The sequence below is a fragment of the Geotrypetes seraphini genome, chromosome 12 (assembly GCF_902459505.1).
Source record: "Geotrypetes seraphini chromosome 12, aGeoSer1.1, whole genome shotgun sequence".
NCBI lineage: Eukaryota > Metazoa > Chordata > Amphibia > Gymnophiona > Dermophiidae > Geotrypetes > Geotrypetes seraphini.
In genome coordinates, this window is record NC_047095.1 from 118,816,549 (window position 1) to 118,839,108 (window position 22,560).

Consider the following 22,560-nt stretch of genomic DNA (forward strand, 5'->3'; position numbering starts at 1 on the left):
TGGTTCAGCAGGAACTTGTCTAACTTTGTCTTGAATCCCTGGAGGGTGTTTTCCCCTATAACAGCCTCCGGAAGAGCGTTCCAGTTTTCCACCACTCTCTGGGTGAAGAAGAACTTCCTTATGTTTGTACGGAATCTATCCCCTTTTAACTTTAAAGAGTGCCCTCTCGTTCTCTCTACCTTGGAGAGGGTGAACAACCTGTATTTATCTACTAAGTCTATTCCCTTCAGTATTTTGAATGTTTCGATCATGTCCCCTCGCAGTCTCCTCAAGGGAGAAGAGGCCCAGTTTCTCTAATCTCTCACTGTACGGCATCTCCTCCAGCCCCTTAACCATTTTAGTCGCTCTTCTCTGGACCTTTTTGAGTAGTACCGTGTCCTTCTTCATGTACGGCAACCAATGCTGGACGCAGTATTCCAGGTGGGGGGCGTACCATGGCCCGGTACAGTGGCATGATAACCTTCTCCGATCTGTTTGTGATCCCCTTCTTAATCATTCCTAGCATTCTGTTCGCCCTTTTCGCAGCCGCCGCACATTGTGCGGACGGCTTCATTGACTTGTCGACCAGTACTCCCAAGTCTCTTTCCTGGGGGGATCTCTGCGAGTACCTCACCAGACAGCCTGTATCCTTGTATAAGATTTTTGTTACTGACATGCATCACTTACACTTATCCACGTTAAACCTCATTTGCCATGTCGCAGCCCATTTCTCGAGCGTGTTTATGTCACGTTGCAGGTCTTCGCAATCCTTCTGCGTCTTCACCTTGCTCATCGTACCAATTTTCAGGTCGTTTATAAATATGTTAAAGAGCACAGGCCCAAGCACCGAACCCTGCGACACTCCACTCGTGACGCTTTTTCAGTCCGAGTATTGTCCGTTTACCCCCGCTCTCTGTTTCCTATCCACCAACCAGTTTTTAATTCACGTGAGTATTTCACCCTCGATTCAATGGCTCGCAATTTTTTGAAGTAGTCGTCCATGCGGGACCTTGTCGAATGCCTTCTGAAAATCCAGATAGAAAATGTCGACCGGCTCTCCCTCGTCTATCTGCCTGTTTACTCCCTCGAAGAAGTGCAGTGAATTTTGATGTTTTTATTTTTCAAAGTTTGTTGCATTGCTGGTTCCAGTTGTAACGTGCGCTTTCAAGTCTTCTACTTTCTTTTGCCAGAAATTAAAATTGTTATTAAGGCTATCTGAGTCTCTCAGTAGGTCCCTTGTCAGTTCCAACTGTGTCTTCAGCATATCCTTCAAGGTTTGGATTTCAGACAGTATTAAATCTTGTATTCTGGTTTTTTCCCTTGTCGGCCATCTGGTCTGGTGTTGACCTCATGGTTTTAGGCCTCTTGAGACTTGATGAAATCACAAACCGAGTACCAGATTTCATTGCTGTATTTTCGGTCATTGCTATGAAGTTGTCAGAAAGCCAGGGCTGTCTCTAAACCAAATGGTCTCCAATTAAATATCCATTAACCTAAAAGTTAAGTTTAACCTTAGATTCTCATACACTCAGAATTGTGTAATTCAGCCTAGGACCGAAGTCCCGACAGCCGGATCCACCACCCAGTCACTGTGTATGGAATATTTTATAAATACTTGATGTCGTTTAAAAATGTCTCAATTTATAAATAAGTAAATATTTGAAAAGTGCTTGTGACTTAACTTGTAAAGTCTCACAGGGGTGTCAGGTCAAAAGCGCGCCGGGACAAAGGCGCGCGCAGAAAATTACTGTTTTTAGGGCTCCGATGGGGGGGCGTGGGGGGAGAAACCCCCCCCCCCCACTTTACTTAATAGAGATTGCGCCGCGTTGTGGGGGGTTTGGGGGGTTGTAACCCCCCACATTTTACTGAAAACTTCACTTTTTCCCTGTTTTTAGGGAAAAAGTTAAGTTTACAGTAAAATGTGGAGGGTTACAACCCCCCAAACCCCCACACAACGCCGGCACGATCTCTATTAAGTAAACTGGGGGGGCTCCCCAACAAAACCCCCCCGTTGGAGCCCCTAAAAACTGTAATTTTCTTTGGCGCGTGCCTCCGTCTTGCTTCAGTGTATACTGCTTCAGTGTATATATAGTCTTTAAGCCCATTACATTAACGGGTGCTAGAATAGATGTATCTGTCTGTCTTTCTTTCTCTCTCTCTCTCTCTCTTTGGTCACTGTCTGTCTGTCTTTCTGTGTCTCTCTTTGACCACTGTCTGTGTGTCTTTCTGTCTCTCTCTCTCCTTGGCCACTGTCTGTCTGTCTCTCTCTCTCCTTGGCTGCTGTCTGTCTTTCTGTATCTCTCTTTGACCACTGTCTGTCTGTCTTTCTGTCTCTCTCTCTCCTTGGCTACTGTCTGTCTGTCTTTCTTTCTCTCTCTCTCCTTGGCCGTTGTCTGTGTGTCTGTCTGTCCTTCTGTCTCTTTCTATCTCTCTCTCTCCTTGGCCGCTGTCTGTGTGTCTGTCTGTCTTTCTGTCTCTTTCTCTCCCTCTCTCCTTGGCCGCTGTCTCTGTGTCTTTATGTCTTTCTGTCTCTTTTTTCTCTCTCCTTGGCCGCTGTCTGTGTGTCTGTCTGTCTTTCTGTCTCTTTCTCTCTCTCTCCTTGGCCACTGTCTGTGTGTCTGTCTGTCTTTCTGTCTCTCTCTCTCCTTGGCCGCTGTCTGTGTGTCTGTCTGTCTTTCTGTCTCTTTCTCTCCCTCTCTCCTTGGCCACTGTCTGTGTGTCTGTCTGTCTTTCTGTCTCTCTCTCTCTCTCTTTGGCCGCTATCTGTGTGTCTTTATGTCTTTCTGTCTCTTTTTTCTCTCTCCTTGGCCGCTGTCTGTGTGTCTGTCTGTCTTTCTGTCTCTTTCTCTCTCTCTCCTTGGCCACTGTCTGTGTGTCTGTCTGTCTTTCTCTCTCCTTGGCCGCTGTCTGTGTGTCTGTCTGTCTTTCTGTCTCTCTCTCTCCTTGGCCGCTGTCTGTGTGTCTTTATGTCTTTCTGTCTCTTTTTTCTCTTTCCTTGGCCGCTGTCTGTGTGTCTGTCTGTCTTTCTGTCTCTTTCTCTCTCTCTCCTTGGCCGCTGTCTGTGTGTCTTTATGTCTTTCTGTCTCTTTTTTCTCTCTCCTTGGCCGCTGTCTGTGTGTGTGTCTGTCTTTCTGTCTCTTTCTCTCTCTCTCTCCTTGGCCACTGTCTGTGTGTCTGTCTGTCTTTCTGTCTCTCTCTCTCCTTGGCCGCTGTCTGTGTGTCTGTCTGTCTTTCTGTCTCTTTCTCTCTCTCTCTCTCTCTCTCTCTCTCTCCTTGGCCGCCGTCTGTGTGTCTGTCTGTCTTTCTGTTTCTTTCTATCTCTCTCTCTCCTTGGCCGTTGTCTGTGTGTCTGTCTGTCTTTCTGTCTCTTTCTATCTCTCTCTCTCCTTGGCCACTGTCTGTGTGTCTTTATGTCTTTCTGTATCTTTTTTCTCTCTCCTTGGCTGCTGTCTGTGTGTCTGTCTTTCTGTCTCTTTCCCTCCCTCCCGTTTCCCGCCAGCGCCCCGCTCCCCTTCCTTTGGCCGCCCCTCAGCCCACCACACCCCCTCTGCGGCAGCGCTACCAGCCTCCAACAAATCCTCATCCTCGACCCGCCCAACAAACTGAAATTCACCCAGAGGGGAGAGAGGAGGCAGAGGAGTAGGCCGTGCAACCAGGGAGCAGCAGTGGTTATGGCCTTCCCTCCCCTAACTCCGTAGCTCGGTCGCCGCCTCCTCCTTCTCTCCCCGATGTCAGCTCAGAATGTGCGCTCGCGCCGCACACGCTCCCAATGTGAGCACACGCTGAACACGCATGCGTCGCACTCTCCAACATTTCTCTGCCGGCCACGGAGCTACGGACGCACGGAGCCATGAAGATTGAAGTACGCATGCGCGCTAAGGGAATTATTATATAAGAATATATAGGATACATAAAAATTAACATGTAAAGGATCCCATAGCCAGGAAGTGTGTGGCACAGTGGTTAGAGCTACAGCCTCCGCACCCTGAGGTTGTGGGGTCCAATCCCATGCTGCTCCTTGTGACCTTGGGCAAGTCACTTAATCTCCCATTGCCCCAAGTACATTAGACAGAATGTGAGCTGACCAGGACGCATAAGAAAAAAATGCTTGTGTACCGGAATGTAAACCCCTTAGAGCCTGTTTTACAAAGCCGTACTAGCGGCTGCCGTATGGCAACAGTCCCGAAGCCCTTTAAATCTCTATGGGCTTCGGGGCCGTTACCGTGGTTTTGTAAAACAGGCCCTTAGGCTATAGGTAAATACTTAAATAAATAAATACCTGATTTTCTCTGCCAAGAGGCAATATGTCTCCTGGCTTTCAGCCAGCCTTTCCACCCCGTACCTGCTCTAATTTGGATTACTCTGATGCTATTTTTGTGTCATCCCAAGTGCTTTGGGGGCAAAATTCAGTACCAGGAAGTGTCCCAAATCTACTTCCCTATAAATCAGGCAAGCGTGCTGCTTGTGTAAACATTTAATTTTTGTTTTTTGTATGCTTCTCTGTCTCTTTTTTTTTTAGGGGAAGTATAAAAGAAAAGAACTGAAAACTCATCCAGGCGAATGCACTTTTAATAAGGTTTTTCAGTGTTTTCTGACAAAGGGCGGTGGAAGACTGCTCAGACCCTGAGGCTGTGCTGTTTTCGGCTGCCCAATGTCCAGCTTGGTTGACCTTTAGATTCTGTGATCTCAAAGCTACTCCCTTCAGGGGTTTTAAGAGATAGCAGGGCCCAGGAAAATGAAGCATCCGATGAAACAAGGGCTGTGCGGATATGACTGAGTGGCCCAGCACTACACTTTAGGCCAGATTCAAAACAGAGTTTCAAGTTTATTTAATTTCTTTGATTACTTCGCATAGTCCAAATCCAATGCGATTTACATAAGTTCAAAAATTGAGTAAAATATTAAAAACCGACAAACATAACATTCACTACTAATACAATAATACATGTAAGGAGGGAGGGAGTTGACAGCAATTGACATAAATACAATTCTAAAAAAAAGAAGTAAAAATAAAACCAGGGGAGGGTCAAGACACAGAAGGTTGGGGAACAGGTACCCGCTTAATTCTCTTAGATCGTCTTCCTGAAGCTATTATAGGTTATAACAAATCTATTGGAAAGCGTCCTTGAATAGCCAGCTCTTTAGGAGACTTTTAAACTTGCTCAGCGATTTTTCTTCTCTTATATTAAATGGAAGTGAATTCCAGATTTGTGGGGCTGTGGCGGAAAAGATCATATCTCTCCTAGAATATGTGACTTTTAAGGAAGGCAGTACTAGCAGAGCTTTATCTTCAGATCTTAAGGATTTTATGGGAGAGTATGGTATTAGATATCTTTCTAAAAATATGGCAGCTTTATTTAGAAGTATTTTATATGTGAGTAAAGCTATTTTATAGATGATTCTATGGTTTACTGGTAACCAGTGTTTTTCCTTTAATAGCGGTGTAACATGATCAAATTTTTTCTTTTTCGTAATTATTTTTATTGCAGTGTTATGAAGAATTTGTATTCTGCGTATTTCTTTTAAAGCAGACCCTTTGTATAGGGCATTTCTAATAATCGATTTTTGATATTACTGAGTGTATTAATGTGTTTAATGCTGATTCATCCAGAAAAGCAGATAATGATCTGATCATTCTTAGCCTATAGAGCACAGTTCTTCAACCGCCGGTCCGCGGACCGGTGCCGACAAGAGGTAGAAAAAAATAATTTTATTTCTATCTTGTGATTAGAATATATCAGATTTAAAATATGTATCCTGCTAGAGCTGATGTTAGACATAACTGGGGAGTGCAAAGCTCAGGCAGTGCGCCTTTAGCTTCCAGCTGGCTTAGGGCTCTCTCTGACCAGGAGGCATTTGCCCTAGTTGCACTCCCCTAATACCATTCCTGCCATGTGTGACTGCGGTATTCTGTTAGCATGATATTTGTGAAGCATTCTGTAATAATTTGGCTTATTCAGTTTTCTTGATAGTAGAGGGGATATATGTGAAGGGGAGGGGAGATGGGGGTTTTGTTGATCCTTGCCCTGTATTATTTATATTTATAAAATGACAATTGTACAGAATATTGTTACTTTTTATACTTTAATAAAATATGTTCAATATAAAATCATAACTATTTGAGGCTTGTGCGGATGGGATCAGATGGTTAACGGGACCGAGCTCGCGGGGACAGGGCGGCAATGGGGTTTTTAAAAATTTCAGTCTTATTAGTTTGCCAGTCCACGAAATAATTATTTATTTCCGCCGGTCTATAGGTGTAAAAAGGTTGAAGAACACTGCTATAGAGCACTCAAATCACAACTTCAATGGTTGGGGAACGAGGCCAGGCCTGGGCAGATCTCTCTGGTCTGTGCCCTGAAAAGGTCAAGGACAAATCAAGGTCAGATATGCAGACATAGTATTGCATCAATTAAAGGGGCAGGAAAAATCCACGATAAGCGCTGTTCCTTATAGGGGGCTCCGGGTTGAGCGCACTTTATCAAATAATGCTTACGGCAAATACCCCCACTCAGCTTTGGATGTGAAAGATTTACACTGGCAAGAACCTGGTATAAATCCTGCGCGCAAGATGGGTGTGTAACCCCCGGTATTCTAGAACACTGCGCCTAAATAATGTCCCCCTTTTGGCCTGCACGCAAGACAATTTGGGTGCACAGTGCGCACAAGTAGATCCGTGCACATATGCAAATTAATGTCAATTAACATCAATAATTGATTGTCGATATCTTGTTAACTTATAAATTTGGGAAACGCCTCTGCAGTGGCGTTCCTGGCGGGGCGGGAACCCAGGCCAAAGCATCCCCTCCTCTGGCTGGAGCAGCCCCCTCCTGCAGACCGTGGGAAGATGCATGGATCGGTCGCAGGGTTGCTGGCTGCCTGTGCGTGGCGTCAGCTCTGCTAGTTCCCCACCCCGGAACAGGAAGTTGACATCAGAGGGGGCTGGAACTGTCAGAGCTGACAGCCACACACATGCAGACCGCAGACCCTAGACCGCTCCAGCATCCCTGAACTCCTTACACCCAGGGTAGACTGCTCCCTCCCCCCCCCCCCCTGTCCTCACCCTGCAAATCAACATTCAGGTACCAAGCCTTGGCTAACTTACATAGAATCCACGCGTCTACTGCAGTGGTTCCCTTTTGAAACCCCGGCCAGTCAGGTTTTCAGTACTAACTTGCATTGCAGAAAGATATGCATGTTTGGATTGGGGGGGGGGGGAGTTGGTATATTCCATGCAGACCAGTCTCCCTAAAGTTATCTGATGGACAAAACATAGGCAGCCTTCAGAGGAATCCTGTTTGGGAAAGGTGTTGAGTCTGACCACTGTTGGAAGAATCTTGAAGAAAGGAAGGTCAGTGATTGGCTGTTGCCTCAGTGGCTTAGTTATCACACTGCGGTCAGCCATGCCATTCCCACAGTATGGTCGCAACGTGGTCAGAGAATCTCAGCCATGGTTAGTGACCACAGCTTCAGTACTGTCACACCATGGTCAGCTACACCCAGCCTCACTTAGAGACCACTGCCACAGTACAGTCAGCCACTCCTAGCAACAGTTAGTGGCCACTGTCACAGTATTGTCACACTGTGGTCAGCAGCCGTTCCCAGCCATGATCGGTGACCACAGTCACAGAAGTGTAACACAATGGTTAGCCATTATCAACCATGGTCAGCCAATCCCAGCCACACTTAAATGACCACTGCAACAGATCATCACACTGTGGTCAACCATTCCCAGCCACAATTTGTGATCACTGCTATAGCTATTCCCTGCCAAAGTTAGTGACCACTGCCATTGTATGGTCACATCATGGTCAGTCATTCCTAGCCACAGTTATTGACCACTGCAACAGATTGTCTCATTGTGATCCACTAACCAACCAAAATTAGTGACCACTGCTACGGTATTATTACACTGTGGTCAGCCACTCCCAGCCACAGCAAGTGACCACTGTCACAGAGATGTCACACCATGGTCAGCCACTCCAAAGTCAGTCACTGACTACAATCAAACCCTGATCAGCTGGCGATGGCTATGGTAGGTTCAAATCATTAGCAACAGGAAAAAAAACCCAACATATCTGAGGACAGGAGCCACCTGGGTCTCCCAAGCGGGAGCCACGGCACAGCTGCAGTCTGGCAAGCCCTTGTGCCACATGCACAGAGCTGGATGTGAGGAAGAAGCTTAAAGGGGAACTCCAACTCCCCCTCACCTTTCGGCTGGTCCAGGGTTCTCAGCCCCATCTTTGGGACACTCCCAGCTAATCTGGGTTTCAAGAAATTCGCAATGAGATCAATGTGCACGCTTCGCCTTCATTGTATGCAAATCTATCTCATGCATATTCATTGAGGACAACCTGATCACCTGACTGAGTGGGAAATAGGTTGAGAAACAGGAGTCTCTGCCCTTGTTTTGATCCACTCTCTGCTGTGAGACATTCACAGGCTGGTTGTACTAGTTGAGACATGCAAACTGCCTTTCTAGGTCAGTGGTTCTTAACCTGGGTTCGACCGAACCCCAGGGGTTCGGTGAGTCAGTCTCGCGAGTTCAGCAGAGGTCAAAACACATCTCTGACTCATATAGCGCTTCAGTCACGTTCAATCGTCTATCAGTTATTCAGTGATTTTGATCAAGACTGATCGTGTACTCGGTTTCTTGATCTATCAATCTGTAACTTACGCCTTATATACATCAATCAATTCCTGATCAAAATTTGTGATTTAACTGATAGATGATTGAACGTGACCGAAGCGCTTATGATTCGTGATGATACGCCCCGCTTGTCCATAATTGGCTGCAGGTGATCATGCAACATCGCTTGGCCTATCTGCGCTGCAGGGGATTTGATGCGCACAGTAGTCGAATTGTAACTGTTGTGACGGTACGTCGTGTGATACCTATCTTAATATTTTAATCCCTTACTAACTATGTCGAGCAAAATACGAAAGTGGTCGGACGAATATGTACAATATGGATTCACATGTATAACGGAACGTGATGGGAGTCAGCGTCCTAATTGCATGATTTGCAATGCCAAGTTGAGTAATTCTAGTCTAGCTCCGGCAAAACTAAGGGAATAAAGAAGGGTTCGGTGAACACGCATATGAAACTGGTGGGGTTCAGTACCTCCAACAAGGTTAAGAACCACTGTTGTAAGTAGTAGATTAAGGGTGGGCAACCTTGGTCCAGTGACGTAAGAAGGAGAGCGGGGGGCAGACTGCCCCAGGTGCCGTTTCGATGGAGGTGCTTGCACCTATCCGCAGCGGTGGCAAATCAAATGCGCGCAGACATTTGGCCGCAGCCAATCGCACGCAGGACAAATGCGTGCTAAACAATTGCACACAACACAATTAGGCCGAACCCTCTGCACCCCCAGGCCACGCTCGCTCCTTCCCTCGCACCTCTTTCAAATCTTCGCCAGCTGCTCGCACTGGCCCGACTCCCTCTGACATCACGTCCGGGCCACGGGGCCAGGAAATGACATCAGAGGGAAAGCCAACACCAGCACGAGCAGCAGGCCGGAGAAAATGCGTGTGCTGGTGAAGATTTAAAGAGGAACGGGGGTGGGAAGGGAGGGCGCGAGTGTGGCGTGGGGACCGAGAAGGAGCGGGGGTGGAGAGGAGGGGGCCGGGGGAGGGTGTGGTGCCTCTTACCCTCGCTACGCCACTGCCTCTCGGTCCTCAGGTTTTCAGGATTGTCCCAGTGAATTCGCAGGAGATCCGTTTGCAGGCGCAATGCCCCCGTCGTATTCAAATAGATCTCCTGCGTATTCGTTGGGGAAATCCTGAAAACCCGAGCGGGTTGCGGCCCTTGATGACCGAGGCCGCCCCCCCCCCCCCTCCTAGCCAATGCCGAAAGGAAGAGGCACGTGAACGGGCGCACATGTACCCCTAGATCAGGGGTTCTCAACACGGTCCTCGGATATCCACCTGGTCCTCAGGATATCCACAATGAATATGCATGAGATACATCTGGATACAAAGGAAAGAGTGCATGCAAATTTATCTCATGCATGTGCATTGGGGGTATCCCAAAACTCTGATGATCTAGGTCAGTGATTCCCAACCCTGTCCTGGAGGAACACCAGGCCAATCGGGTTTTCAGGCTAGCCCTAATGAATATGCATGAGAGAGATTTGCATATGATGGAAGTGATAGGCATGCAAATTTGCTTCATGCATATTCATTAGGGCAGTGATTCCCAACCCTGTCCTGGAGGAACACCAGGCCAATCGGGTTTTCAGGCTAGCCCTAATGAATATGCATGAGAGAGATTTGCATATGATGGAAGTGATAGGCATGCAAATTTGCTTCATGCATATTCATTAGGGCAGTGATTCCCAACCCTGTCCTGGAGGAACACCAGGCCAATCGGGTTTTCAGGCTAGCCCTAATGAATATGCATGAGAGAGATTTGCATATGATGGAAGTGATAGGCATGCAAATTTGCTTCATGCATATTCATTAGGGCAGTGATTCCCAACCCTGTCCTGGAGGAACACCAGGCCAATCGGGTTTTCAGGCTAGCCCTAATGAATATGCATGAGAGAGATTTGCATATGATGGAAGTGATAGGCATGCAAATTTGCTTCATGCATATTCATTAGGGCAGTGATTCCCAACCCTGTCCTGGAGGAACACCAGGCCAATCGGGTTTTCAGGCTAGCCCTAATGAATATGCATGAGAGAGATTTGCATATGATGGAAGTGATAGGCATGCAAATTTGCTTCATGCATATTCATTAGGGCAGTGATTCCCAACCCTGTCCTGGAGGAACACCAGGCCAATCGGGTTTTCAGGCTAGCCCTAATGAATATGCATGAGAGAGATTTGCATATGATGGAAGTGATAGGCATGCAAATTTGCTTCATGCATATTCATTAGGGCTAGCCTGAAAACCCAATTGGCCTGATGTTCCTCCAGGACAGGGTTGGGAACCACTGATCTAGGTCACATGTGTCGAAGTCGGTCCTCGAGGGCCGGAATCCAGTCGGGTTTTCAGGATTTCCCCAATGAATCTGCATGAGATCTATTTGCATGCACTGCTTTCAATGCATATTCATTGGGGAAATCCAGAAAACCCGACTGGATTCCGGCCCTCGAGGAGGGACTTTGACACCCCTGATCTAGGTGCGTCCTGAGGTCTGGGTTGAGTAGGGTTACCAGATTTCCTCTTTAAGAAAAAAAAAAAAAAAAAAAGAAAGAGGACCCCCAGCTTTGCACCACTTCACCCACCCACCCCTCACAAACCTTGCGTCTCCTTCCCCGAGCTTTGGCATCTGCACACGCGCAGAGGCCCACCAGACATGCCCCCCTCCCCCCCCATGACCTCAGGGCCTTTCAAAACCCAGACAAATCCCTCCGGGCAGTCCTCTAAAAAGAGGTTGTGTCCGACTTTTCCCGGACATCTGGTAAACCCTAGGGTTGGGAATGCTTGCCCTAGGTCAGGGGTAGTCAATTCTGGTCCTCGAGAGCTGGAGCCAGGCCAGGTTTTCAGGATATCCACAATAAATATGCATGAGATAGATTTGCATCTCAGGGAAGCAGTGTATGCACATCCATCTCGTACATATTCATTGTGGATATCCTGGAAATTTGCATATAATGGAGGCAGTGTATACAAATCAAGTTTATGCATTTTCATTGTGGATATCCTGAAAACCTGACCTGGCTCTTGACTCAGTTCAGGAATACCCCTGTGCCGGTCAGGTTTTCAGGATATCCACAATGAAAATGCATAAACTTGATTTGTATACACTGCCTCCATTATATGCAAATTTCTTTCATGCATATTCATTGTGGATATCCTGAAAACCTGACCTGGCTCTTGACTCAGTTCAGGAATACCCCTGTGCCGGTCAGGTTTTCAGGATATCCACAATGAAAATGCATAAACTTGATTTGTATACACTGCCTCCATTATATGCAAATTTCTTTCATGCATATTCATTGTGGATATCCTGAAAACCTGACCTGGCTCTTGACTCAGTTCAGGAATACCCCTGTGCCGGTCAGGTTTTCAGGATATCCACAATGAAAATGCATAAACTTGATTTGTATACACTGCCTCCATTATATGCAAATTTCTTTCATGCATATTCATTGTGGATATCCTGAAAACCTGACCTGGCTCTTGACTCAGTTCAGGAATACCCCTGTGCCGGTCAGGTTTTCAGGATATCCACAATGAAAATGCATAAACTTGATTTGTATACACTGCCTCCATTATATGCAAATTTCTTTCATGCATATTCATTGTGGATATCCTGAAAACCTGACCTGGCTCTTGACTCAGTTCAGGAATACCCCTGTGCCGGTCAGGTTTTCAGGATATCCACAATGAAAATGCATAAACTTGATTTGTATACACTGCCTCCATTATATGCAAATTTCTTTCATGCATATTCATTGTAGATATCCTGGAAACCTGACCGGCAAGGGGGGTACTCCAGGATTGAGTTGAGAAACACTGCCCTAGATCAGGGGTAGGCAGTTCTGGTCCTCGAGAGCCGGAGCCAGGTCAGTTTTTCAGGATATCCACAATAAATATGTATGAGATGGATGCACTGCCTCCTTGAGATGCAAATCTATCTCATGCATATTCATTGTGGATATCCTGAAAACCTGACCTGGATATTTTCATATAATGGAGGCAATGTATACAAATCAAGTTTATGCATTTTCATTGTGGATATCCTGAAAACCTGACCTGGATATTTTCATATAATGGAGGCAATGTATACAAATCAAGTTTATGCATTTTCATTGTGGATATCCTGAAAACCTGACCTGGCTCTCGACTCAGTTCAGGAATACCCCCGTGCCGGTCAGGTTTTCAGGATATCGACAATGAATATGTATGAGATGGATTTGCATGCACTGCCTCCTTGAGATGCAAATCTATCTCATGCATATTTATTGTGAATATTCTGAAAACCTGACCTGGCTCTGGCTCTCGAGGACCGGAATTGCCTACCCCTGCACTAGATCAGTGGTTTTCAACCCCATTCTCCTCAGACACATCCAGCCCTAGTCTGATTTTCAAGATAGCCACAAGGTAAACAGGCCTGAGGAAGATTTGCATATAATGGAGACAAAACATACATATTCATTGTGGGAATCCTGAAAACCTGACTGGCTGGGTGTGTCTCCAGGACTAGATGGCAAAATCCCATCCTATGATCCAGGGACCACCCACAGCTGCTCAGGTTTTCTGGATTCCATCTAGGACTATGAGCGGGATCAATTTGCATATCCTGAGCTTCCTGTGCATGCTTATTCAAGGTGGATATCAAAAAAGGAAAAAAAATCAATCCAATGACTTTTGAGTCCCCAGGACAGATCGGGTAAAGCCCTGCCCTAGACCAGAGAACAAGGTAACAAACCAGGATTTTCAGCCAGCTGGCTTTTCAGGATATGTGCACAGATCTGCCAGTTATGCAAAACCTCTCTCATGCATATTCATTGCGGATATCCTGAAAACCCGACTGGCCCCTGTTTTTAGCCCAGGACAGGAACTGAGGGCTGCAATGGCCGTGTTTACATCATGCATGCATCTTCCACGCATACCTCTGCAAAGAGATCCTGCTAGGGGGGGGGGGGAGTGGAGGAGGACTGAAGCTTTGTGTGACAGCCCGTCACACTGACACATACCGTCTCTGCCGCCCCCCAGGGGTGGGGTTCTGCGGGCTGCCCGGGTTGTGCACGGGTGCGTGACAGCTCCCCCCCCCCCCCCCCGCTCCAGGGGTGGGGTAGAGCAGCGTTTGCAGGAGAGGGCGGCTGGTTTAACAGACACGCGCACACACACTGCGGAGACGGAGGAGAAAGCAGATGAGCAGCCGGGGAGAGCAGACAAGGTAAGGCGGGATCTCGCTCACCTTAACCCTTCTTCACTCCGTCTCTGCCCTTCTCTCTCTCCCTCCTTCCTTCCTTCACTTTCTCTGCGCCTCTTTTGTTCCCCTGCACTTTCTCCTCCGGCTCTGCACACTCTTTCCCCTCCTTTTCTTGCAAGCCTGCTTCTTCTCTGCCCTGTTGGGACCATTTTCTCTGGCTCTTAGGGTCCACCGCCACAACCCCTCTCTTCTTCCCAGGTCAGCTCAAAGAGGCTGGTTTAGGTGTAGGATTTACCCCACCAATTTTGCTTTAAAAAAAACATCAGGACTTCAAGTCCCTGCATGCACTGGGGCAAAAGCCAGGCATGGATCAGGCTGATCGGAAGCAACCCTTCTTTTGCCCCAAGTAGGTCACTACAGCATTATTGTTATTTAAAGCACTTGTTTCTACCACCCCACTCCCCCCCCAAATTAAAAGCATAAAGCCACTTTAAAGAACTTATAAACTGTAGGGTGAAATAAATTTTGACCATGGCAGGGGTGGGGTGGGGGTAGCTTTTTTAATGCCCCTTCACCAGCTCTCTGACTGTGATGGGCGTACTGGGAGGGGTCAGAGGGTAATTGAGAGAACACGGGAAAGAAGCCTCTGAAAAAATTCTGAGCAAATAATTTTTCAAAGCACCATTGCCCTTATTCACTTACATATGTGTACTGGCATGATATTGTTATGTGGAAGTGGTCAGTCTGCGCAGCTGATCGGTGACTCCTGCAAAGAACAGTTTTAACGGGAAGAAAACAAAATCTCTGCATTGCCTTCAGGACACTGCAGAGTGGCAATAGCATCAGAAGCTCAGGCTGTTTCTTTTTGTAAATGGCCACATCAGATCACAGGAAAGCTGTTGATGTTGCCAGGCAGCATTTTGGAATAATATGTACTGTTTATGGAGTGCCAAGTGTATACAAGATGCAGGGCCACAAGTCCATTCGCCCATCGTGTTTTTTTGAAAATTATTCTCATTAGTTCAGCGTGTTCCCAAGACTGGAATGATTGTACGGAGTCCAACAGAGTAAATAACAGGGTTGTAAGATCCCTGCCTCCAAAGAGCTTTTCATCTTTAACTGCTGCAGAGACAGATTAAGTGACTTTGCAGAAGGTCACTTGGTGAGAGTTGGGGTCAGCGGTGGGATTAGAACCTGGGTCTGCAGTGACATATATGCAACGAGACTTTGCAACCTGGCTTCAGTATACAGGAAGATATTGTATAGGGAATGATGACTGTGATGCATCTGTGGTAGGTTCTACCAGCCTTACATTGAAGGACAGATGTTTTATAGATAGATAAAGCCCCTTAGGCTTGACTGGGCCTTTTAGATGTTGAGCTCGCTCCCCTTGAAGGTGACCTTCTCCTGTTCTTCAGGCGCTTCCCTCCTGACTCCCACTGAGCAGACCCGCTGCCCCTTCTTGCAGACTGCACCCTATTGCGTGACAGTTTTACTAGCTGCAGTCAAAATGTGTCCTGGGTCCTTTTTGTCTTCCTCGCTGCTTCTGTCCCCGATTTCAGTGAACTTTCCCGGAACGCCAACATGTTGGTGGTGTTTGATCACAGCGTAATAAATAAAGCGGATACAATTCAAAGGGAACAACAATGATAACAGCAGCAATGAGAGCAGAATAAATTTTTGAAGGGCAGAGCAGATAACTGGCTCTCCCTCTTGTTCTTTCTCTCTCTGTCTCCTCCGAGACTGTTCCTTTCCTCTGCCCCCCATCTCTCTCATCTGTCCCCCCACCCCCATCACTCCATTTGCTGCCGCACAGCCCCTGAGCAGAAAGGTGTTCGTACTCCGCAAGGTCAGTGCGGATGTGTAGAGAATGCCAGGAGATCTCCGCCACCGATACACGTAGAACTGTCCTTTGGCAGTACCAGAACTGTGGCTGACCATGTCGGTGGCCACTGATGGGAGCAAATTGCATGGATAAAAATAATATTTTTACCCCGAAAGCTGGGCAAGGCCAGTGCAAGGACTATAGATGAACTTTCACCCTTCCCTCCCCCCCCCCTAAAAAAAAAGATTTGAATAATTAACTTCAACAATTGTGGTTACTCCTGTCTGTCCAAATTAGATTGCAAGCTCTTCTGAGCAGGGACAGTTAAATGGGCAGTGCTATAGAAATTATAAATAGTAATAATACTCCAATATCATCCCTCCCGGATTCAAATGTGCTCTCAAGTCAATTTGACTCCAGGTGAACACCCACCCTACTTCCCACCCTTTTTTACAAAACCATAGTGCCATGGTGGTAACAGCTCCAACGCCCATAGAATTCCTATGAGCGTCGGAGCTGTCACCACCATGGCCTGTGCTATAAATCGTGCTACAGTTTTGTAAAAGGGGAGGACAATGAGGGCCCCCCCCCCCACCAGGGTTTTTTTTTTTTGGGGGGGGAGCAGGAGTGGTTTGTCATTGCTTTGCCACTGCTGCCCAACCTAAGGGGCGTGATCCATCCTGCCAGAACCTGCCCGGCATTGGGCCTAAGGCCACGAGGAGCAGCTGCGGGATTTGAACCCATCGTGTTTTTGAATTCTGAGCAGAAGTTGGCAGCTCTTTGCATTTGTGCGGCAAGATCGATCGAGTCGCTTTGACGGCAGGTTGTGCTTTGCCACCCCTCAGAAGTTGCTGCCCAGGTTAGTCTAATGTCTGACTGACTCCGATGGTGGGGTTTTGATTTTTGCCACAGTCTATCCCACACAGCATGACAAAGTGGGTGCCAGGGATGGAGTAAGAGTGGAGATCGGTTTGTACAATCAAAACTACGCTTGTCTTTTCTGGTGGAAAGGCTAATACAGGAAAAGTAATTTTTTTTTTAGGGGGGGGGGGGAGGGATGGGAAAAAGCTAATAAAACCTTTGCAGAGCTTGCTTTGGTTATTGGCGCAAACCCTGCGGACACAATTACCTGTGGGGTTTGCATCAGCGTGGGCTATTCTGAGGATCTCCTCCTGATCACAGCTAGGAATTGCTCCTCTGATTGCCGTCACTGGCCATGGATAGAAATGACTGACCGCGTGTGACTTCTATGACCCTAGTCCCGCACGATGGCTGAGAATGGCTGACCACAGTGTAGTCACTGAGCGTGGCTGGCCTTTGGGGGGGGGGCAGTTCTTTAACTGTGGTCCTACTATTTATTTATTTAAAATATTTATAATCCTGCAAATTCAACATTGTTAAATGGGTTCCAAAGTAACATACATAAAATACTGAAATACAATACAATAGAAAACATAAATTAACAAACCATAGAAACAAAGAAAATGACGGCAGAAAAGGGCTACAGCCCATCAAGTCTGCCCACTCTGCTTACCCACCCCCTGTCTATGTCCTAATGACCCAATTTCCTTATTTTGACCCTCGTAGGGATCCTACATGGGTATCCCATTTATTCTTAAAGTCTGGCACGCTGTCTGCCTCGATCACCTGCACTGGAAGCTTGTTCACCAAACAGAACCTCTCTGGCAAAAGCCAGAAAAAGAGAAGGCCCCCCTCCCCCCAAAACCACCCCAAAAAACAAACAAACCACACACACACACGGTAGCACATAAAATTGAAACGTCATAAAAACTGCATAACAAGAAAAGCAGGTCCTACAGCTTTCAGAGAAAGGTATTCAATAAGACCCATCTCAGACCAATTTTTAACCTCATAAATCGATGTGCAAATAAGGCTGACCACAGCATGACACTCCTATGACTGTGGGCATTGACTGTGGCTGGGAATGGCTGACCTTTGGGGTAACAGTCCTGTGACCCCTGCTGCGATGACCCATCTTCCATACTATAGTTAAAATGTAGTTGTGCCCTGAAATAGATCTTTTCCACCTCTCTTTTTATTTTGATCAATTTCTCCCTGCTCTTTCTTCCTGGTCAATCAAAACCAGGTCTGGAATCTGTCTTCATTTACCTGGTGACTTTTTCTCAGATTTTATACTTCCGTCCAACTTAAGTCTAGTCCTTACAGTGACAGTCCTCTGCTGGGGTGGGGGGGGGGGCATGCATCAGGACTCCCTCAATCCTAAATTCAGCCACTAGGTGTTGCTGTTGTGTAATGACCATGGCTGCCTGTCTCCGGGAGTTGTGAATGCTAGTTCTTTGGCATTTCCAACAACCAGAGCTCTTGCTTTTGTAAATATAGTGAACCCAGGTCCTCTACATTACAGCACACAACCCCTAGCACTGAGCCAAGCCATAGATCGGTCCAGTTCCTAGGTGATTTACAGAAATACCAAGTTACCCAGTATCGGGAGGGAGACATTTTGGCCGTTCTGGTTTTGAATGTGCCTCCCAGAATTTAGTATAGAATTTCTAGTCCCTGATTCTACCCATTGAAATCTATAATGCATCATGATGCAGTTGTAAGAAAATTGGGATTGGCCTTGTAAAATCTCCTCCTTCGAAAAGGGGGAACATGGCCGCTTTGGATTTATTACAACTTAATAGGTGCTGTATGCAACACATGTGGAATAATGGATCTCCGCTCATGGCGCTTTGGAATAAGCTGGGTACAGAATTCAAGAAGGTCTGGGTTAAGCATAGAGGATCCTTGGTTGTGTTAATGAAGTGGTTAACAGTTGTTTCAACTTGTAACTTATATCGGGAACTGTTGGTGTTGAAAGAAGAAGTCGAAGCAGCATTGAAAACTTTATCAAAGAACAAAGCACCGGGCCTTGATGGCATTCCCATTGAAGTAATATAGTAATCCAGAAGCAATACTTACAAGACTCTGCCAGGAAATTTGTTAGACAATATCATGGCCGACTGTGTGGAAAAGATCTGTGTTCATACCAATACTGAAGAAAGGAGAGCCAGTGGACTGTAGAAATGATCGCACCATCGCTGTGGTCCCACATGCCAGCAAGATTCTATTTAAGATCATTCAGTGGAGTCTACAACCATACCTGGGACAAGAACTGCCTGAAGTTTCAAGCAGGGTTCAGGAAAGGGCAAGGAACAAGAGATATCACCACAGATGTGAGATGGATCCATGAACAGATGAAAGAATATCAAATGGATATCTACATGTCTAAAAAGAACCAATCATTGGTGAACCAGAATTGTGAGAAGAAACCTGATGCATGAAAATTGTTGGATGATTCGTCAACAACCTTCACGATAACACATTATTGGCTAAAAGTGAAGATGAACTGAAACATCTGGTTATCAAGGTTAAGGCACAAAGTCTCAAAGTGGACCTGCACCTCAACGTGAAAAACATAATAACATAAGAATAGCCTTACTGGGTCAGACCAATGTTCCATTCAAACCAGTAGCCCATTCTCACGGTGGCCAATCCAGGTCCCAAGTACCTGGCCAAAACTCAAGGAGTAACAACATTCCATGCTACCGATCCAGGGCAAGCAGTGGCTTCCCCCCTGTCTTTGTTAATAACAGACTATGGACTTTTCCTCCAGAAACTTGTCCAAACTTTTCTTAAAACCAGCTACGCTATCCGCTCTCACCACAACCACTGGCAACGCGTTCCAGAGCTTAACTATTCTCTGAATGAAAAAAAAAAATTTCCTCCAATTGGTTTTAAAAGTATTTCCCTGTAACTTCATCGAGTGTCCCTTAGTCTTTGTCATTTTTGACGGAGTGAAAAATCGATCCACTTGTACCCGTTCTACTCCCTAGACACTGATAACTGGTAAAATCAATAATTTCATCCCTGATGGAGGAGAAATAGATTTCATTTGTTTTCTCTCCCGTTTTCCCCAGAGTTCAGAACAGGTTACAGGTTAAACATACATAAAATACAGTTAATGATAATAATAGCTTTATTTATATCCTGTCATACCTTTTCAGTTACAATATGTCAGTTTGTATAAGATTTGTACAGTATAAGGTTGTGTCCTAATTTGATACATACTAGGGAATCTAATTCTAATAAACATAATGTAGAGTTTACAGGTTACAATTTGCCGTCCTTTTTCTTCAAGTTTTTATGCTAACGTGATACATTTCTATGTAATCCATCAGTCGTGGGCAGGGGAGTTAGGCGAAGAGGCATGTTTATATTGCTTTCCTAAAGCTGAGGAGTCCTTTGAGGGATTTGATGTGCGGGGCGGTCAATTCCAGTGGCTCGGTATGAAGTGGGAGTAGGAACGCCTTTGGCATTTTGCAGTTGAAGGGCATGACCAGGAGACGTTTTGAGGCATATTTCATCCTGAGAGCAATATATCACTCTTGGGTGAAGGCCCTTGAAGAGACGAGCAACAAAGCTAATACAGGGCACGGAGAACTTGGAATATGAGGAACGACTTAAGAGACTGGGATTGTTCTCCCTTGAGAAAAGGAGACTGCCGGGGGATATGATCGAGACTTTCAAAATACTGAAAGGAATCGACAAAACAGAGCAGGAGAAAAGATGATTTACAATGTCCAATGTGTCGCGGACAAGAGGACATGGACTGAAGCTAAGGGGGGACAAGTCCAGGACAAATATCAGGAAGTTCTGCTTCACGCAACGAGTGGTGGACACCTGGAATGCTCTCCCTGAAGAGGTAATTGCGGAAATCCACCGTTCTAGGATTTAAGGATAAGTTAGATGTACATCTCCTTATGAGAGTCATAAAGTGACATGGGTAAGGGTAATCTCGATGCACTTCTCCTTCTTTTCTCGATAAGTTCCTTATTCCCTTGCGTCCCTCATGAACCCGCAGATCAGCTAATCAAAACCTTCTCTTCATCCCTTCTATAAAGGAATTTTTCTATACTAGGAAAACAAACTTTTCAGTGGTAGCTCCAACCCTATGGAATGCTTTACCTTCCCATCTCCATCATGAAAAATCTATTGATAAATTTAAGACCAATCTAAAAACGCTTTTATTTCAAGACGCATTCAATGGCTCCTGAATTTCTCTTCATAATTCCACCAAACGCTTTCACGAAGCGATCCCATCTCTAATGTTTTATCCCCTCTCTATTCATTTCCTTTCTACCCCCTTTTTTTTTTCTCCCCTTCTTATCTCTTATAATGTAACTTTACCCCACCCCTTCTCTTCAGTCATCACTCTCAAGTCTGTCTTGTCGATGTCTTCAATGTTCACCTCCCTTCCTTTCAATAGTCATTACTTTTAAGTATTTTTTTAACTCTATTTTAGAATTTTATTGTAAACCAGCTAGATACTCGTTGATGGTCGGTATATTAAAAATCAAGAAACTTGAAACTTGATATGGGGACTAAAACTATGCCAGGGTACACCTGTCGGGGCCTCCGCGTGTGTGTATCGCCGGACTTGATGGACCTAGGGTCTGTTCCGGGAATGGCACTTCTTATGTTCTTATGAAGAACCTAGACAAGATCTTCCAATGCTGAGATGTAGCTCTGCATGCAAACAGTGGCACAGTAAAAGGGGGAATGAGGGGGCGGTCTGCCCTGGGCACCAAATTCCTCGGGCCGCCACCCCCCCCTTTCCCACTCCATCCCCTGCCGAGTGCATGTCCCTTCTTTCCCCTTTTAAACTTTGGAGCGAGCAGCCACCAGCTTACTGCCCGCGTCGGCTTTGGCACTCTCTCTTGATGCGCCAGGTCCTGTCAGACAGAGAGAGCACCAAAGTCGACATGGGTAGTGAGTTGGTGGCTGCTGGTGCCAACGTTAAAAAGGTTTGGGGAAGGGGCATGCGCGGATGGCAGGGTGGGGGCAGTGAGGGGTGCTACTCACCCCCCCTCCCCGAGCGCTGCATGCAAAGATTGACATTGTCCCAAGACATGGTCATTTCAAATAATGCCATATGGATATGATCGTTGGACAGTGAAAAAGGGGAAGGGGTAAAACGCAGACCTCACGGATTTTACGGACCTCGCGGATCTAAAACCGCACGTCCTTAAAAGTCCGAGATCCGTGCATTGACAAGACCGCCTTCGCTTTCCCTGCAGCTCAGCTCAGGCCCCTGGCTCCCTCGCGGATCTCACGGATCTGAACTGCAAGTTACATCCTTAAAAATACGAGGTCTGCGCCCCTTTTAGTCTCTGGCTCTGACAGAGCTCTATGACAATTGCTAATGCTTTTCCCTCCCTATGCTAGGATCCATCAGAGTTAAATTGTTATAGAGCTCTGTCAGAGCCAGAGACTAAAAGTGGCAGGGACCTCAAAAGTGGCGCGGACCTCGGATTTTTAAGGATGTGATGTGCAGTTCAGATCCGTGAAGTCCGCGAGGGAGCCGGGGGCCTGAGCTGAGCTGCAGGGAAAGCGAAGGCGGACTTGTCAATGCACGGACCTCGGATTTTTAAGGACGTGCGGTTTTAGATCCGCGAGGTCCGTGAGGTCTGCGTTTTACCCCTTCCCGTGAAAAAACAAGACTGGAAGAAAACGGACGCCTTCGCCTTACGATGTTGGAGAAGTATATACTCTGGACTGCTCAAAGAACAAACCAGTTGGAAATGGAGGCGATCAGACCTAACCTTTCCTTGAAAGCTCAAAGGCAAGATTTTGACTTTTATACTTCGGACTTATCACGCAGAGGGAAAGACATCATGGCGCAGCAAATCTGAACGTGAAAGCGGAAGACCAGCAATCCATTCCTCGCCGCTCACGCGCCTTCACTTCCCCTCCCCGACGGACCTCTAGCTCTTCGCCGGCGCGAGCGGCATCGCACAGCCTGCTACTCACGCCAACGTCGGCTCTCCCTCCGACATCACTTCTGGATCCCGCACCTAGGAAGTGACGTCGGAGGGAGATCGACACCAATGCGGGCAGGTGAA

General features: G+C 46.5%; 2 protein-coding genes across 4 annotated transcripts in view; one reads left to right on the top strand and one right to left on the bottom strand.

The window, feature by feature from the left end:
• LTB (lymphotoxin beta) overlaps nt 1-22,560 on the bottom strand; it is a 50,946-nt gene that overhangs the window by 18,955 nt on the left and 9,431 nt on the right. The window contains exon 1 of one of the 2 annotated variants that reach the window (XM_033916529.1): nt 18,578-18,662. The exons of the other annotated variant lie outside the window; for it this stretch is intronic. The gene's annotated coding sequence lies outside the window, so the exon portion shown is untranslated. Of the gene's footprint in view, nt 1-18,577; nt 18,663-22,560 lie in introns of those variants that run through there. 2 annotated transcript variants of the gene reach the window in all.
• Nucleotides 13,231-22,560, top strand: part of LOC117346632 (regulator of G-protein signaling 1-like) — a 43,131-nt gene continuing 33,801 nt past the window's right edge. The window contains exon 1 of one of the 2 annotated variants that reach the window (XM_033916526.1): nt 13,231-13,353. The gene's annotated coding sequence lies outside the window, so the exon portion shown is untranslated. Of the gene's footprint in view, nt 13,354-13,570; nt 13,834-22,560 lie in introns of those variants that run through there. The other variant, XM_033916525.1, reaches the window with a different exon arrangement.